Here is a 17,075-nt window from a genome sequence, read left to right as displayed (position 1 = left end):
AAAAGTCTATACATAGTCTCTTAGTCTCTGGCTAGGCGCCGGATTGGGGCGCAGCCCGTACCTCGGGCATCTGGAGTACGTATCGAGTGACCTGTCCTGCAAAAGAGTCCCAGACTCACCCGCCCCACTGTCTTGACTCCCGGACCTCTGGCAGGCCTCCTCACCTGACTCAGACGATCGTCCACCGGCCACCGGGGAAGCTGTTTGGGTGAGAGCCGTTGGATCTCCGGCCAGGGCCCCGCCCTGAGCCAGATCAGGATCTTCGACCTCGCGGCCTGTCTCCGGCACCACCTTGAAACTGGACACATTCCTCGTGATGGTCTGCTGGCCACGACGTGCTGTGATCATGGTCCCTTTCACCCCCGTCACTGTCCATTTCTCGGGTTCATAGGGTGTTCGGAACTTCCAGCCAGGGTGCTGGTCCTTGATGACCATGCTGTCTCCGACCTTGAGCCCGGTGTCCTGGGCTCGGCGTGCTTCACTCGCCTTCTGGTTGGTCAGCTCCCTCCTGGCCTGAATGGCGACATCATCTCGCTCTGCGGGGGTCCAAGCGGGATCCGTCGGGATACTGTCTCTCGGGGCCCTTCTGAACAGGAGATGCGCAGGTGCACATTTCGTGGTGCTATGGGGGGTCTGACGGTATACTCCCAGGAACTGACTTAAGGCTGCCTCCGGATCATCCCCGGCTTCCACGGCAATCCGCAGTGCCCGGTTGACTGTCCTCATCAGCCGTTCCACCTCCCCATTAGCTTGTGGCCAAAGGGGTGTGATTTTCCGGTGCCGGATGGCTTGACTCGCCAGGTATTCGTGAAACTCCTGCCCCTGAAACGGGGGCCCGCTGTCCGACTTGATCTCCTCGGGCAGTCCCAAGGTTGCGAACACGCGATCCAGGGCCCTCTTGACGTGGGGAAATGCGGTGGACGCAATGACTTCCACTATCGGGAACTTTGAGAAGGAGTCGACCAGAACCATCATATGCCGTCCATCCGGAAAACTTCCAAAGTCTATGCTGAGGTGCGTCCATGGCGACGCACTCGCTTCCTCAGTGATTACCCGGGCGGGTGCTGGATCCCCTCCAGTGATGGTGCAGGCATGGCACTGCCTGACCATTTCATCGACTTTGGTATCCATCGCTGGGAACCATACCTTGTCTCGGAGTCGTGCTTTGGTCTTGGCCGTGCCTTGGTGGCCCACGTGCGCAAGGGCTAGAACCTTCTGCTGGAGGCTCTCTGGGACCACTATCAGCCGCCCCCTCAGGATGACGTCTTTGTCCCCCACGCTGAGCTCACTCCGGATATGCCACAGTTGCTGACGAGCATGACTGACCTCCGGCAACAGGGCCCGAACCCCGTCTAGGAAATGAGTCCATCCTTCACGATCTAGCGCCTTTCGGACTCTGGTAAGAGTGGGGTCCTCCCGTGTGGCTATGCCGATTTCATCCAGAGTCATTGCTTTCGGACAGGCTCCTTGGGACACCATCCTCACGAACGCCTCCGTGTTGCCTGTGTCTTCCTGCACTCCAGCCTCGAGACTGGGCTTCGGATGTCTGGACAGGTAGTCCGCGGGGTTGTGGGCCCCTGGCCGGTACACCACCTTGAACTGGTACCCTTGCAGCTGGACGGCCCACCTTTCGATTCGGGGCGGGGCGAGCCTCGTCGATCCCGTGAACAGGGAGAGTAGAGGCTTGTGATCGGTGACCACGGTGAAGTCCTGTCCGCAGAGATACAGATGGAAGTGCTGGCACGCCCATTTGATTGCCAGTGCCTCTCGCTCGATCTGGGCGTACCTCGTCTCCGTGTCGGTCAGCGCCTTGCTGGCATACGCCACCGGCTTCCATACTTCTGAGCTGTGCTCCTGCAGGAGGACGGCCCACAGGCCCACCGGGCTGGCGTCCACCACCAGTTCCGTTTTCCGTCGCGGGTGGAAGTATGCCATGATGGTCTTGTCGAGGAGCCCTTCCTTGATTTCTTGGAACGCTTTCTGAGCTTCCGGGGTCCACTCCCACGGGCGATCTTGGCGCGTGAGGGCGCGCAGCGGTTCAGACAGCGCGGCCAGTCGGGGAATGAACCTCCCGCAGTACGTCACCATTCCGAGGAAGCTTCGAACCTCTGTCGGGCTCCGCGGTATGGGTGCCGCTCGGATGGCTTCTGCTTTCTTCGGATCTACCAGCAGTCCGTCACGCGTGAATGTGTACCCGAAGAAGTCCGCCCGGTCTTGGTAGAACGAGCATTTTGCTTTGTGCAGGGTCAACCCGCACTCCTCCAGCCGTGGAAGCGTGGCCCTCAGGTGAGCATGGTGCTCCTCCAGGGTGGTGGAGTAGACCAGGATGTCGTCACTGAGGTTGATCACCCCTTGCAGTCCCGACAATGACTCTCGAATGGCGTTCTGGAACACTTCTGCCGCAGAGGAGACGCCAAAACTTAGCCTCTTGTATCTGCGGAGACCAACGTGGGTTGAAAAGGTCGTTATGTAACGACTGCTAGGGTCCAGTTCCAGCTGGTGGTATCCCGCATTAAGATCCAGCTTCGAGAACCACTTGGCCCCGTTGAGATCAGCCACTATATCGTCCATCGTGGGGGTGATGTGCCTTTCCCTCTTCACCGCGGTGTTGGGCAACCGCATGTCGACACACAGCCGAATGGCCCGGGCTGTTTGGGCTTGGGCGCCACGACCAGCGGGGACACCCAGGGCGTGGGGCCAGACACCTTCTCGATTACGTCCAGTTCCTCGAGTTTCCTCAGCTCCTCTTCCACCTGCGGGCGCAGGTTGAACGGTACCCTCCAGTGTCTCAAGGCTACTGGCCTCACGATGGAGTCTATGTGCAGTTTGAACCTTTTGCCCTTCAGTTTGCCCAGTCCGGTGAAGAGAGCCGGGAAGTCTTGAAGTATGTCCTCTGCGTGGGAGTCATGAACTTGATTCGCAAAGAAGACCAGGCCCAGGTCCTCGGCAGTGTGGCAGCTGAGCAGCGTCCCCTACTTGCCCTCGGTGACATAGAATTGCGTCTGCGTGGAGTACCCTCCGCTGGCGACAGTGGTGGTGATGATGCCACGGAGCGGAAGGGGATCCGTCCCGCCGTATGTGTATATTCGAGCTTTCGACGACGCCAGCGGGGGCCTTGGAGATAGTCGGTCATACTGGTCCGAGTCCATGACGTTGACGGACGCACCGGTGTCGATGAGGGCCTGGATCTCTGCACGGCCCACGGAGACTGAGCACATGGGTGGCGGCCGCCGCCGGGAGCTTATCCTGCCGACGAATGACACCACGAATACCTCGTCATCTTCGTCCTCATACACCGGGTCGTGCGCCTGGCGGTAGGATCGGTCGGTGAGCGGAGGATCCTCGTGTTCGATCTGGCGCACCTGTTGTTGTCCAGACTTCGGCCTCGTGGACTGCTGCCGGAGGCGTCCGCCTCGGCACACCCGGGCATAGTGGTTCATCCTCCCACAGCGAGAGCACGTCTTGCCTTTTGCTCCGCAGATCGCCGTCGCCGGGTGGTCCTCCCCACAGTATCCACACAGGCCCAACGTAGCGGGTTTGGGCGTCGAGCGAGGTGCGGGAGGCCGCCGTTGTATCGCTTCTACCCTCTCCTCCTTGATGGGCACGCTCTTGAGCCCCGGTCCCGCCACCACGGGAGTGTGGAGGGCGGCTTCCATTTCTTCCACCCGGGCATCGGAGAGTTCGTGGGACCGGGCCAGAATGAGGATGTCATCTAGCGAGATTCCTGGTTGCCGGAGGATCAGCTTTTGGAGGAGCTTGGAGCGACAGCCTAGAATGATTTGATCCCTTATCTCGGCCCTCTGATCGGCGAACGGGCACGTGCTGGCCAGCCGGCGCAGCCGCGCGTAGAACATGTCCACCGACTCTGCGTCCGTTTGACACGCCCTCCTGAACTTGAATTTTTCGAAGTCCGGGTTCAGTTGGGGATCGAAGTGCTTGTTCAGTGCCACAACTGCGGCGTCGTAGTCGTCATCCTCACCGGTGTTCGGAAGCGTGTCGAATAGTTTGTAGATTTCCGCCCTTCCGTAGTAGATGAGTAACGATCTCTTCACTGCCCCGTCCGTCTCTCGGGTCCCTCGGAAGTAGTGATTCAAGCGACCCACCCATGCTTTCCAGCGCGGGGCGGCGGTAGCTGGGTCAGATGCTTTGCTGAAGGGGGGTAACGGCGCTACAGCCGTGTGGGTGACCACCGAAGGCGGCGGCGGATTGTTGACAGCCACCGCGGCGGGTCCGCTCCTCTGCGATGTGCCAGCGCCGGTAACCGGCGGTGTGGACATGGTGGGGCGTGGGGCAGCCTGAGGAATGCTTGTGCTGGAGCGCAAGTCCTGATGGGGTGTGAGTATTCCCCTTTCTTGGCCCTCAGGAGCGGTGAAGCACAGTGAGGTCTTCCCAGGCCTGGGTTTGCAACTGCCAATGCTTGTTGGATGGCTGTCCTCCTAGGCCTGGAAATGCAGCAGCCAATGGTTGTTTGCTGGGCCTGGGCGTCTTCCCCTCGCGCTCACGATCTTCTTCCCCCCCGGGGACTCCACTCTGAGCGAGCAGCAAATTGCAGGCAGACAGCACGAAGGGCAGCCTGCCAAGGCCCCCTCGCCGAAGGCAGTCCGCCGGGAAGCTCCGGGAAGCGCGCGATGCCTGCCACTCACCCGGCCTCACAGGAGATGACACCAGCGGCTCCAGGCGAGCGCGAACCAGCAAGCGGGTGGGCTCCGCCGACAGCAGGCTTCAGACGGATGCCGGCCACTTCATCCACCACGCGGGCGGGCACCGCAGGCAGCGAGAGAGAAGAGGAGGGAGCACGATCAGCGCTGGTGGGCTCCGCTCGCTCCCCATGCACCAGCAGCAGTGTCGCACGCACAGGTACGACCGGCCTCGTCGCCAGTGTAGAGGTGCAGGCCCAGGGTCGCAGTTACAGCGGCACTAGTAAAGGACACCACATGGTTGATAGGTTCCTGGGCTACACCAAAAAGACCACGTGCGGTCTCGCCCACCTTTATTTATCCCCTCGGGGCGAGCCCGCCCCAGGGGTGTGTGGATGCGTGTGCGAATATCGATACACTGTAGTGGAGAGCCCGAGTGGCTCTCTACACGGACCACGGCTCCCACGGTTGGAGCCCACAAGGATAGTGCAACATCTAGAGGAGCATACCACCTTCGGCGAAAACCGAGAGGAGCAGGATCGAGCGTCGGCTGACACTTGTCGCAGGAGGAAAACAGAAACTTCTATGGAAGCGATGGAGGTACTGGCAGCACATCGCAGCATACCGCGGGGGCCTAAAAGCAGGGAGTGAGAGGCACGCTCGGGTTCCCAGTGTATTAGGCAAGAGGCCCGGGGTCCGGGGTGGAACAAAGCGAAACAAAGCAGTAGATAGAGGTCAGAAACTCAGTGGAGACCACGCCTGACCTTAAATGGCGGCCAAAGCAGTACAAACACCACAGGTGGGGAAGTTGCCAAGAGAAGACTTGGAATTGTTTCCCGAGCCAGCATAAGGGCTCCAGGGGGTAAGGAGACGTAGGCTCGGGGGCCAGATTTATCAAAGACAACTGAGGCTCGACCTCTGAAACTAGCCTGACCCTAAAATGGCATCCATCATTTAAGTCCTTTGTGAAAGGGCAGACGAGGGGCGTCCCTCCAGCAGAAGTTAACTTATCCACGAGGGGCAATTGCAGACACACATTACCTGGCGAGTTCAAGGTACTATAGTGAAGGGACGGGGACCCCCAGAGGCCTGGGGGCTAGCTGCACCCAAGAATGAGGGGAGATGTTTGACTGCACCTGTGCCACCAAAAAAATCCTCAAGCAAAGTATCTAGTTAATTTGCCCCCCCCCCCCCGTGAAAAGAAGCAATATCAGGACCAAAGTGACTTTGATACAAGCATGGCACTCACCAAGGATGATCGGATGGCCTCCCTGAGGGAATTTAAGGCCGAGCTATGCACAGAACTTAAGCTGGACATAAAGGCCTCATTGGAGCAACTCAAAGCTGACCTAACGGTGCGCATGACCTCCCTCCAACAAGATGTAGACTCCAACTGCACAAGAGTACTGGAGGTGGAGGCTCAAACAGAGGATCTTGACAAATGAGCAACGGATACCCACGACAAGGTGCAAGTCCTCCCCACGCAACTGCAATACGTCCTATTGAAAAACAAGCATTTGCAATGCAATAGGTCTCGCAGTATTAAAGTTTGAGATATTGGCATTGTAAATGACTATGCTTTTTATTTATGTTTTAAAAACAAAAACAAAAATGAAAGGCATTATCATTTGCAATGTCAATAGCTCAAACTGTGCAAACCCACATATATTAGCTGGCTAAAACCGGTTCATTCACTGGTGCAATCTCACCTTGATGATGCCAATACCATGCTAGCTGGCCTCCCCAACTACTCGGCAGCACCTCTCAGCCATCTTACGCTGCTTCACACTTGGTGAAGGGAGCAATAAAAATAGACATCACATCCATTTAAAGAGAGCTGCATGAGGCTAGAAATGAATTAAAAATAGTCTGTTCACTCACAAGGCGATTCACCTTCGCTGGCCCTCCTACTCATACCTAAAAAACAAGCTCCATATCACAAGAGGCCAGAGAAACATTAGACAAAAAACACTATTTCACGAAAGTGAAGTAAAAAAAATATCAAAAGCTCCTTAAACGTTCTCCTATCAAGTCCCAAGACTGATAATAACCTCCTCGAAGAGCTGGGATGCAATGGAAACGCCCTCGCCTTCTGCAAGGCTCCAAAACTTCACTTTCATGCTCCGTTTGCAACAGGATAATTATTGGACCCATCCCTTGCTACGGGAGCTTCGATTCTCGTTCTATTTCCCTCGCAATTTTGCATCTGCAATGAGAATCTCTGCGCTGTTATCTAGTTCTATGAAGTCTGTCTTTGTATGTGAAGTGATGGGCTACCCATGCAATGAAGTCCTTGCTATATCAGCAGCATGATAAATAAAAAATCTCTGCCACCTGTAATGATCATTACAAGACCTTACCCCCCACAAACGTACCAAAAAAAGACACTCACATAAGAGTCTATATTCATGACATGCAAGGACACTACAGCTGAACACTCTTCTGCAGAGTCCTAGATTATTTGCACTTACGCATTTATTAGATATTTCCATTCTGTAATATGCAGTATTACTTCCTAGAGATCAGGCAAAATAAATCTTTCACTACATATAAAGCTTTGGAAAAAGTCTAGATGGACGGAACACATATAGGCGGGAGTGGAGCAAGGTGCGGGAGATGGTGTGGGTTAATGGTGGGTCTGGGGTGTTGGGGCTGGCCTGGTGGTGGCGGTGGAAGTTTGCAATTCATGGTGGGCATGCTAGGCAAGGAGGGAGACAGGATTGCAGGAGATATGTGTGGGGAGGTGCGCATCCGGGGGTTGGAGGACGGGTGTTGTGGTGCTTGTCACAGGTTGGAGCGGGATTGGCCATGCAAGGGGATCGGCCTGGCATGGTTGGGTTGGTTCCAGAGGGTAGGTGCCGGCGGGCTGCTGTGAAGTGGGGTTGGGCTGCTGCTGGAGCCTCGGCTTGGTAGTAGTGTATTTGGTGGTTGTATGCAGGAGCGGAGGGGCCTTGGGTTCAGAACTGCCGATGTTGGAGCGGGGAAATAATGTTTAGATCGCAGGCGTGGCTCAACATCATCATCATCATCAAATATCTTTATTTCGGTCATTGAGACCATAAAAGAATACATCATAATACAAGACACATTTACAATATAAAAACATTGCACAGTGTAATAAAGATATTAGCTCAATAAAACATCATTACTTGATATGGTTTTAAGAAGGCCTGATCGTGTGAACCACATGGACGTTAAAAATTTGGCAACCGCAAATGCAATTGGGGGCGAAATGTCGGACTTAAGTAATCTAAAAGCGGGGGAGTACTGTTTAAATCCCATGTTTCTAAGTAGTGGACAAAGCCAGTACTTTCTTGCTCTTCTGTATACCGGGCAAAAAAATATGACATGCAAGTCAGTCTCTTGTGTGTGCTTGCAAAAGGGGCATGAGGCCGTATGTTCTGAATGTGGCCAAAGAGCAGTAAATGCCCTCAGGGGGAGAGTATTATAGCGCCATTGCATATAAAGCTTTCTTGTGAGAGTGGGACCCATATCATTATAAGTCGACTCTAAGTGGTAAAAGTCTTTAAAAGCCAGGAAGTAGGCAGTATGAGAGCCCTCCTTCGCATTCCTTATGGCATCTTGCAAATGATGCTCACGAAAAGCCTTCGTGATGAGTTTGCGTGAGTCCCTGAGGCATGCAGCCTCAGGGTCATGCCATAAGTCTGGTCGATTCAATGTCTCACAAGTATGCTTTATATAACTTAGCCAAGGTATTTGTGTATTGTTGCGGAGGCGCAGAATCTCTTGCAGCTCTGATCTGTATTTAGAAAGTTCAGGGGAAGACCATATCTTACACCAAAAAGTTAGGGGTTTTAAGCCCAGCTCCACTGAAATCGGTCTTAAGCCCAAATCTAGTCTAAGGGGCAAAAGAGGGGTACTAGCAGGTAACGCTGTCAGCTGCCTGAGAAAAGTATTCTCCGTCACCTGGAGCTTCTGTGAAGACGTGTGTCCCCAAATTTCTGCACCATAAATAATTGCCCCCCTAGCCTGGACCTTGTATATTTGTATACGTGGGCCTAGAGGCCTATATGTAAGGCCTTTTGTCAGCCTGCCAATTCCTCCCACCAACTGAGTCAGTTTCATATTAGCCCTTAATTTGTGGGATTCCCAAGTCATGCGCTCGTTAATAACTATACCCAGGTATTCAAAGGTAAAGACCCTCTCCAGCCTAGAGGACCCAATACTAGGGCACGCACGTGTAATCGGGGGGGGTTGAAGATCATGAATTTCGTTTTAGAAGCATTGATCTCCAACCCACGTTCCTCACAAAAACCTACGAAGCCATCCAAAACCCGTTGGAGTCCCATGTGGGGATTTGGATAGCAGCAGGGTATCATCCGCAAACAAGATTGCAGGAACCCTGCTGCCATCCAACTTAGGGGCATCAATGTCATTCAGGGTGCAGAGATGATCTACGACCCCATTGACAAAAAGACAAAAAAGGGTCGGGGCGAGGACACAACCCTGCCTGACCCCCCTATCACCAGGGAAAGCGTCGGACAAAGTACCATCCCGTCCACACCTTACTTTGGCGTAGTTCCCCTGGTGGAGCCTTCTCAAAATTGAGAGAATGTCCACAGGGACCCCCATCTTCATTAACACCGACCATGACTTATCTCTAGGCACCAGATCGAAGGCGGCACGAAGATCCACAAAAACTGTGTAGAGGCTGCCACCCTCAATCAGCACCGTCTTCCAATATAAAAGAGTTAAGCGGAAGATTTGGTCGGTGGTGGAAATACCACGTTGAAATCCCGCTTGGTAGGGGCCCATAATCGCCGTTTCTTCGATCCAATCCTGGAGGCGATTTAAAATGAGCCTGCCAAAAATCTTCTGCGGTACATCTATTAGGCTAATGGGTCTATAATTGGCTGGGAGCAGAGGCGAACCCTTTTTAAAAATTGGGACAATCTCTGCTCCCAGCCAAGTACCCGGAATAGCCATGCCCGCTAGAATGGCGTTATAGAGAGTCAAGAAATAGGGAGTCCAGACATCTGGCTCCTGCTTAAACAGATCACCCGGAAGACCATCTAAGCCAGGTGCCTTTCCTGTGGCGAGACCGGTCAAAGCGGCTCGTACCTCCTTTAATGTGAATGGTTCGCCGGTCTCGATGGGGCAGTGGGGGAAGCTAGAACTTTCCTCAACATCCGCTGGTAGTTTATAAAGAGACTGGAAATGGTCCTCCCACACCTTAGCTGAGATATTTGGTTCTAAGGCAGGTAGCAATTCCTCAGCACCCGTGTTGACACAGCGCCAAAATTTGCGCGAGTCTGCACGGGCCAGGAAATTAGTGAGTTTAATCCATTTGTCGTGTTCCCATTCACTTTTAGCGTTTAAGATCAAGGACTTATAGACACTCCGTCTGGCCCTAATATCCACGGCACCCCTTCCTTCCTTGATTGATTCCAGAAGGTCGGCTTTTGCCTTACGGCAAGCGCCGTTGTACCAGGATGGACCAAGAGTTTTCCTATTAGTCCTGGTTATTGGTTTGGTTAAGAATTCAGAGACTATTTTAAGGAGGTCGGCATGTAACTGTCCCAGGTCGGAGTGAATATCCTCGCTGGTGGCTTTCTCGGCTAGCACCTGAAGCTTCTCGAGAAGAGGCAATGTTTGAGCATATAGATTATGAATCTTATCCGGATGAGAGGATAAATGCTCCCACTTTATTTTGCGTCTATTAGTCTCGAGTCCCCGACAATCCGTAGAATCGGCCATTTGATTTCCCCTGACTGGGGCGCCGGGATGACTGTAGCTTAATTCAAGGGCATTGTGGTCGCTATCGTTCCTGACTGTGACCCAAAAATCTTCAACAAAAGGCCAAGAAGACACCGGGACTAATACATAGTCCAGTCTGGACTCACTGCCCATTCTGTTAAAAGTGCATCTTGCCTTGGTATCAGACTTAGACCTGCCATTACAGGCACGTAGTCCGTATTTCAGCAAAAGGGAATTAATTTGGAGAGCCAGGGGGGACCATATCTTTGGGGCCGGAGCCTGTGTGGGAGGAATGTGCCAGAGGAGATCCTCCTCCGTGGCCAAGCCTTCCATAAAGCCAGGGAGGGGCTCGTAGTGGCAGTTAAAATCCCCGCCTATGAGATAGGCGGTGCCCTGTGGTATATCCTTCACAACCAAAGCGAGCTCCGTTATAGTGGAAGACTCCTGAGTGATATTTGTTGGCCGTGAGTAGATATTAATCAACAGAAGGCTGCCGGTATTCGGCCACTCCAGCAGCACAGCGAGAATATCTGCTGAATTAGTGGGTAGTACATCCGCCCTGCAGCCTAGGTCGGTGGCCACCCATGTTGTAAGGCCGCCTGAGGGGCGCCCTCTACCCCCCCACGATGCGTGTGTGGAAAAAGATGCATACCCCTTATGAGTGATATTTTCTCTAGCCCAAGTCTCTTGTAAGAGACAGATGTCTTTCTGCTCAATAAAGGAACACCAGGACGGATTATTCAATTTGTTGGAAAGCCCCGCAATATTCCAAGATAGTATCTTGAGGGGGGGAAGAGTTGGTACCACAAGGGGTGGGGTTGGGGAGGGGACCACTTCCAGCTCCAACCTCCGGGGGGGGGGGGTTTGGCCACAGTCATTTCCCTGGATAGCCCTCTGGGGTGGGGTACTCCCAGGAAGAAGGGCCACCACCAAACCCCCCTCTTCTGTATCTTGGGTGTGACGCAGATGTTCTTTCTTTTGGGAGGTACTGGTTGACTATTCTTACTTCTATTCAAAGCACCACCACCCACCAACCCAAACGGTCAATCCACCATATCTAGGATAGAGAAACGGTTGTGAGTTGGGACTTGGTCGCGACTGGGGCATCCTTTCTGCCATCGTTCCCTGTCCACCAATGAAGCCCTTATCCCATTTCTCCTGGATACTAGTTCCCATCCATCCTCAGCTTGCGGAGATATTATGGGGGGGGTAAAAAAAGGAAAGTGGAAGGGATTGGATAAGAGATCCCGGTGTTAAATATGGCCAGCTACATATATGAGAAACTGTACGGGGATCCCTAAAATTGATCAATACACAGTCACCCGTGATAGTTTTTTTGGTGTTTCCCAGCCACGGGAGTCTCCTGACCATAAGAACTTCGCTATTAACACCCTCAGGTAGAGGCCTGTTCTTGGAAAGCCAATGAATGACTTTGTTTTTTAAAGCCCCCAATGGTTCACTGGTCGATGGTTTTAATTCCCGGATACCCGTTAGGATGACTGTGTAAGGGGCTGACTCAGGTGGTAGATTAACTAATCTGTGTCTACTATCCTGTCCCTGCACCCGTAAAGGAGATGGTAGTAAAATGTCTGAGGGGTTGGGAATAATATTCCGTGGGGGGATCTTAGGCCCAGGTATTGAACATTCAATCAATCTGGGCAGATGTGAGTGGGAAAGGAGTTGTGGGCCAGGGCTATCCCTAGATAGTGGTGCGTCTGCGGGCTTTGCAACTACTTTGGTTGATTTAAATGTATCCCCTAGCTGGTCCAATCCATATTGTAAATTTTGTATGGATGATTCCAATTTTGCAAGTCGATCTATTATGGGGGTGAGCATTTCACTCATGAGAGATTTTATGTTGGACTCACAGGTATATTAGTCTGGGTTGGGGGTATAGCCACTTCCCCTCGCCCCGCTGTCGGAGGAGTTGTTTTTCCCCTAGAAACGTGCTTTGAGATCTTCAGCCTGCGCCCCCCTACAGTTTGAGCCCTTCCCTTCTTCTTGGGTATTGCTCCCTCACGGTTCCCCTGGGTGGTATGTGAAGTAGGGGTAGTACTAATGCTCGTAGGTGTCTCAGGGGGTAAATCTGATTTGCGTGTTAACGAGGCAATAGAAAGCCTTGGTGGCGGGAGGGATAGTGCGGTAAAATCAAATGAGGTGGAAATATCACAGTCTATATTAGACGTATTGTTTGGGTTCAATAATGTCGAGGAGCCAGGCAGCCCCCCCCGTAGCAGGTTCGGCATGTTCTGACGTTTGTGGCGGAGAGGTAGCATGTCTGAGGGGGCCTAGAGACGATCTTCTAATCCAGTCTATTTCAAGGGATATGCGCTTCTCTAGAGTAGTTATATCGTCAACCAATAGAGAGCCTGCCTTTGCAAAGTATAAGTCCAGAGTACCTGTGGGCTTGACAGCAGCCTGCGTTGTTTTGCTCCGTGTTTCTCTCGCAGGTGCCATAAGTACAGTGGAGGTGAGGGCCTAGGAAGGTGGGCCCTGTCCCTGCCTCTCATGTCCTCGAACGGCCTCAAACGGCCCGCTCTTTGCCCGGTCTTCACTCCGGGCGCGTTCCGCTGGCGCGTAGAGGCGGAACTCTTAAGCAGCTCGGTTGTTGGAAAAAGGGGGAGGGGCCGGGAAGAGGACACAGGTGTGCTGGATCAAGGCAACAGCGAGCACCCTGGTCCTCGCAGTCCCGGAGCAGCGATGTTGCACAGCAACCTCCCAAAGTTCAGAGTCCGTAAGTTCAGCAGCCCCGGGCGGGGGGGAGACAGCAGCTTCAAAATATCCACCAGGCTAGTCCGACGAGCGGCTCCCGCGAAGCGGGGGCCGCGAGAGGTTATGAACTGGATGGGGGAGGGGCCGGAAAGAGGACACAGGTGTGCTGGACCAAGGCAACAGCGAGCACCTTGGTCCTCGCAGTCCCGGAGCAGCGATGTTGCACAGCAACCTCCCAAACTTCAGAGTCCGTAAGTTCAGCAGCCCCGGGCGGGGGGGAGACAGCAGCTTCAAAATATCCACCAGGCTAGTCCGACGAGCGGCTCCCGCGAAGCGGGGGCCGCGAGAGGTTATGAACTGGATGGGGGAGGGGCCGGGAAGAGGACACAGGTGTGCTGGATCAAGGCAACAGCGAGCACCCTGGTCCTCGCAGTCCCGGAGCAGCGATGTTGCACAGCAACCTCCCAAAGTTCAGAGTCCGTAAGTTCAGCAGCCCCGGCCGGGGGGGAGACAGCAGCTTCAAAATATCCACCAGGCTAGTCCGACGAGCGGCTCCCGCGAAGCGGGGGCCGCGAGAGGTTATGAACTGGATGGGGGAGGGGCCGGGAAGAGGACACAGGTGTGCTGGATCAAGGCAACAGCGAGCACCCTGGTCCTCGCAGTCCCGGAGCAGCGATGTTGCACAGCAACCTCCCAAAGTTCAGAGTCCGTAAGTTCAGCAGCCCCGGCCGGGGGGGAGACAGCAGCTTCAAAATATCCACCAGGCTAGTCCGACGAGCGGCTCCCGCGAAGCGGGGGCCGCGAGAGGTTATGAACTGGATGGGGGAGGGGCCGGGAAGAGGACACAGGTGTGCTGGATCAAGGCAACAGCGAGCACCCTGGTCCTCGCAGTCCCGGAGCAGCGATGTTGCACAGCAACCTCCCAAAGTTCAGAGTCCGTAAGTTCAGCAGCCCCGGGCGGGGGGGAGACAGCAGCTTCAAAATATCCACCAGGCTAGTCCGACGAGCGTGGCTCAACAACATCCGGTGATCCTGGGCAGAGTATTAACCACCCACAGTATCAAAATTCGGTCTGGGGTGACGCAAAGGGGGAGGCATAAAGGCATGGGCCAGAGTGTTTGCAGTCTCACGGGGAGTATGGGTGCCACTTGATGGACCTTTTAGCAGCGCCAAGAGTGGGGGGGACAAGGAGGGGGGGTCGGGGTGCAAATTTAGATGGATGGGTGAGGGTCGCATGGCAGGGGAGTAGGTGCAAGGGGGATGGGTATAGGGGGAAGCCTTTAAAGGGGATTTGTTTCCTGGACTGCGGGAGGCTCAATGGAGGTGAAGGAATGCTGGGGGGGGGGGTCTGGGGTTGGGAGCAGGATGTTGTAGAAGCAAGGAAGGAGGGTCGTGGTTTCAGGGCGAAGGGACGAGCATAGTGGGCAAGGCTGGGTAATCCTAAAGCAAGCACATACACGCTGAATAGGGTTGGACAAAAAGCACACCGGGGGAGGGCAGCAACTTAGGTATTTAAGAAGGAGGCAGCTACAGGTCTTTTTACAGGATAAAGGAAGGAGGAGACAGGGTTGGGGGATGAGGCCGTCCAAGAGAAGGTATTTCTCAAATAAGGAGGCCAGGGCAGGCGGGAGATGATCAATTACGCGGGCCGTCAAATCTGGGCTGTGGGGGGGCTGCTCTACCAGGCACTACAGGGAGCGCCACCCTGAACGAAGGGTTTGGCGCCATTCGCCTGATCCCTTCGATGTAGAACGATTTCGAGGTTTCAGAAATGAATCTGAAAAGTTAATTTTGAAACTTTAATGGCTAATTGGCATCTGCTGAGGTTATCAAAAACTACAAGGGATGACTTTCATGCAGCAAATCACGGTCATAGCGGCTGCTTAAGAGCCCGTGGAAGCGCGCATGAGGGGGAGGGCAGTGGAGGAGCGCTGCTACGAGAGCCTCATTTGCATTCCCAAAAAAATAAAAAATAACGTGTCCACCTCTTTGGGTGTGAAGGTATAGCGGAGGTCGAGTCAGGGGCACAGAGTGCCCACTGCTGCTTCTGCAGATCATGCCCCAAGGGCAGCGCTCCTCCGGGAGGCTGTCATACAGCACCTTGAGTCCAATTACATCTGGGTTTCTCACCTCCCGCTATCCTCATTTCTCTGTGGCCTCGGGTTGAAGGGGCGGGGTGGGCTTCCCAGGAATCCCTCTGCATTCCTGCCACACCTGGAAGTGGAGGGGTTTGCAGTGCCAGGCACTGGTGGGCGCTACACCCGGGGTTGGGGAGCGGAGTATTTTTGGCCCCGGGTGACTGGGGGTGAAGCGCTGTCTGCAGAGGGATGAAGAGGCGCTATACAGGGAGCAATGCTGTGGAGGGCTGAGGGCAGCCGGCAGGGTAGTTACTCAGGTGCTTGTGGATCGGACGGCCACCTTGGGGATATGCAGAGGACCCTCGGGGGCGGGTGGTATTAAGGACACACTTGGAGGTAGATGCAGTCATGTGAGGCCAGGAGGCAAAGTGACGGAACATTGGCGGGGTCCGGGACAGTTGGGCGAAAAGTGATCAACGTCTCTGTTTCACGGACCGTCGTTCTGCCTATGCAGAACTATGCCCTGTATACATCATGTACCGCATAGGTATAGACCTGTAATGTCGTATTCTACCTTGTTTTATCATGCGCATACATGACCCAAGGGTAACGGAGCGCTATACAGTACACAAGTGAGAACCAATACAAATGGTGATTAAGGAGAACGTATTGGATGACGACAGTTTCAAGTTACATAAGGTCATAACAAAGGAAATACAAGGGGTAATTACTTACTTCCTTCCTTCCAGTAGTGTAAGAGACGTGGTCTCTGCGTTCGCTATTGGAAAACAAGCCCGCGAGTGATACGCGTGCGCCACAGCGAGACATGTGATTTCAATTATCGCGCCCGTGTCTGGGCACGATAATTGAAACCACATGACGGCCGGTGCGCGTAATAGACACCAATAGGCCGTGGGTGGAGCAATGCACCTGCCTTTGGCCTATTGCGTGCTCTGTTTGTGAAAAATACACACGCACAAGCCAATTGCGGGGATCAAAAGAAAAAGCACACACACGAGCGTGTGCGATTTCTAGGTACATTTGGAAACCCCCTACCAAAGGTCTCTTGCTGCGCGAGCAGCGTTGCGCACTGCAACGCTAGGCGCGAGACCTAACGAGGACCTGAAAAATAGGTTGAGGAGGGAAAACATCTGAATCAGAGATTTGGATGAAGGAGCGGCGGGGCCTGACCTGGAGGCCTTCATTGAGGGACTCTTCGCAGAGGTACTGGGGACACACCAGACAAAAATCAAAATAGAGAGAGCCCATCGAGTGGGTCGTCAAACACTCGGAGAATGAAGAAGCACCCGCAACATTCTGGTAAAGCTGGCCATACTATAAGCGGGCGGGAAGAAAGACTCAATATCCTTTCAGGGTTTCACATACACATTGTTTTAAGACCTGGCACAGTCAGCCCTGAAACGAAGTTGCGAGCAGACAGCATCAAATACCGCTGGACTCATCCATTTGGGTTGGCCGTTGAACTCAATAACAAAGCACGACACATCACAGAACTGGAGGAAGGTCTGGAGGTTATGGGAATAACGAACCCAGAGGACGCAAACACTCAGAGTTCCACGAAAGGGAAAGATACAGTGCGCAATAAGTCATTTCAGTGGCGGACTCAGCCTAAAGGACAACAGTCAAAGATCTAAAGTGGGAAAGAAACGATCTATCATTGACAGTCAAGAACCAGATGGAAGAGAATAGGGTGAAGCTGGCCATATCGGTCTTGGCGGAGAATGGAGGGGCCCGAGACAACGACCGGTGAGGTAATGGGCAACTGACTCTGGCTCCATGAAATCAAACAGTTTCGACCGATCACAATCCAGGAAGAAAAGAGAGGAAATGCTAGACTTATTACTAATGGACACCCGGAGCGGCAGGCCTAGACCAAGACGCCCGCTGACATGCTCTTTTCCTTGGTTGG

This window comes from Triturus cristatus, chromosome 8 (genome assembly GCF_964204655.1).
Source record: "Triturus cristatus chromosome 8, aTriCri1.1, whole genome shotgun sequence".
NCBI lineage: Eukaryota > Metazoa > Chordata > Amphibia > Caudata > Salamandridae > Triturus > Triturus cristatus.
The sequence above is the reverse complement of the archived record's forward strand: the minus strand, read 5'-3'. Positions refer to the sequence as shown.